Below are 2700 nucleotides of genomic sequence, written 5' to 3' on the forward strand. Positions count from 1 at the left end.
CTGGAAAAGGATATATCATGTTTGGTAAGGTGGAGGGTCAGAGAAAAAGAGGAAGACCCCCAACGAGATGGATTGGCTAAGTGGCAGCATCGATGGACTCAAGTGTGGCAACAGTAGTGAGGATTGTGCAGTGTTTCGTTCTGCTGTGCATAAGGTCGCTATGAGTCAATACCGACTCAATGGCAACTAACAACAACAACATTTTCTTTTAAAAAATGAAATGCATCAATTTGAAGAACTTCAACAATATGTTTATTTCCCATAATGCCCTTAATCATAAATTTATCAAAATTGTTCGGAGTTCTTCTCTTTTCAGATTGTACCTCATAAAGTAATGATTTCCTATTTCATCTGTTCTATAAATATTTGTCCTAAATTATTCTACTCCTGGAATTAAGTTGTTTTTGTTAAGTGTCATCATGTTGGTTGCAACTCATAGCAACCCTGTATAGGGTTTTCAAGGAGCAGTAGTATGTTTAAACGAACATTTAAAAAAAAAATTTTTAGATAATTGAAATACAACTTTATTATGGTTTTAAATAGTATGGAATGGGAATGACAATTACAAACAAGATTTCACTAATGAATAGTGTGATGTGACTCTAGCAGTCATATATTTGAAAGCCAAAAAGTTAAAAACTGCCTTCCAACAGCTAGATATGCATGTCCAAAAAATTTTTAACTGCCACATTCGCTGTGAAGCCAATTCATCTCCTTCAGCATCCCAAAGGTTAGCACATATTCTGCTTAGTTATATAATAAAGTGGCAAACATGCTGCACCACTGACATCACAGGACAGTTGCCTATAAAACTAGACTTCTGAAACTGTGCTCCAGCTTTGTTCTGTTACAGGTCATCAGCCTCGTCCGGGAGAGCAGTTGTCTGTGCAACCTCTAAATCATGCTCATATTATACTTCCAAAGCTGGGTCCATGTCAACTTCTGGTAGGGCAAGAGCAGGCATTGCAACAAACTCAAAGTTAGGATATCCAATTTGTTTTCTAGCAAGCCAAAGGAATGGCTTTTCAAAGTTGTAGTTACTATTTGCAGAAATGTCATAGTACTGAAGATTCTTCTTTCAGTGGAAGATGATGGATTTTGCTTTAACTTTCCTGACCTTAACATCCACTTTGTTGCCACACAACACACTGGGGATGTTTTCACATACTCAAAACAGATCCCTATGCCAGTTAGGCATGTTCTTGTAAGTAACTCTTAAGGTTACATCAAACATTATAATGGCACACTGGGCTTGGATATCAGAGTCACCTCTCAGTCCTCCAAATTTCTCCTGACACATTGAATTTAATTGGTCCTCTATTAATATGGAAAACAAGGGGATGTGCCTCAACTCCCAAGATGGCTACATACTTCTTCTCAAATTTACCAGTCAGATGACATTTCACAAATGTAGTTTTTCCAGTACCTCCAAAACCCACCAATACGAGATTGAACTGCACTTGGGGTTTCTCCTTGGGAGGCCATTGCGATGGCTCTTCCAGAAGTGTCTCCAGGCCGTGACTGACTGAGCTAAACTGCCAAACTTTTGATTAGCAGTCTAGTGCTTACCCTACAGCACCACAGCAGGAGTTAAGTTTGTTGTTGCTGTTTAGTGCTGTAGAGTCTATTCTGATTCACAGAGATGAGGGCCCCTTAATATCCTGAGATTTGATGAACAAGTCCTTGCTTGTTTGTAATGACATCAGACTAATTCTTTAAGAATCTTAATATTTTTTCCCCAAAATGTTCCTTTCTGTTTGAAGTGATAACGTCTCCTTAATTAGGGCAATTTGGAAATGGAGACATTATTTTAAGCAATTGCTAAAGAGGTGATAAAGGGGATTAGGTACCTGAGCTAATGAATAAGTGGACAATTTTACATATAAACAAGATGAAAACTTGATTGTTGATGGAAAGAGAGAAACAAAAGGAGAATAAAGTAAAAGTTACTCTGATTCAGGAAGTAACCAAGGGACAAAGTGTGGAAAATTAATATTACTTTGTTCGTTTATATTTCCCACTAAAATTTTATCCCTTTAAACATTTTCTGTGTTCCTTGATATTCTCTGACTCATAAATAAAATAGCAATTTTTATTTCTTTTTTTTAATGTTTTATTGTGAATTATGTGATAGTTTACATGGGAGAATATTAGCTTTACATTCAGCCTATTGTATATTATCATTTCATTGCCATGGTTACAATCACCTCCATGCATTATCAAACAACCAAGGGTATACCCCGCAAGCCTACCCCTTGGTCGTCAGTACACAGTCCCTCTCCATCTCTAGATCTAGAGTTCCAGGCCACTCCATCTCTCCACATCTTCATCTCTGCCTCCATCTCTGGCTTCACTGTTTTTCTGGGTAGGGTCCTGCACTCCGCTATTCTCCCTTTATTATCCCAGGGACCTCCGAACCTGGACTGCAAAGTCAACCATTCCCCTCTTTTTGCTACAAAAAATTTACCTTTACATTTCCAACCCTCACAGCCAATCCTGATAGCAATTATTCACTATTGTACCTTAAGAGTCCTATCACCATCTCCTTTCATCAGCCTCGCACAGACAGATTAGATATTATTCAGTGAAGATTGTACCTTCCTCTGCACCCTCTGGATCTAGGCTCCCTCTTGAAAGCTTGTAAGCAAGTCGCATCTTGCCTTTGTAGTCCCTCCATTTTGGGTAGCCAATGTCCAAGTT

The sequence above is a fragment of the Chrysochloris asiatica genome, unplaced genomic scaffold, assembly GCF_000296735.1.
Source record: "Chrysochloris asiatica unplaced genomic scaffold, ChrAsi1.0 scaffold00051, whole genome shotgun sequence".
In the NCBI taxonomy this organism is placed as follows: Eukaryota; Metazoa; Chordata; class Mammalia; order Afrosoricida; family Chrysochloridae; genus Chrysochloris; species Chrysochloris asiatica.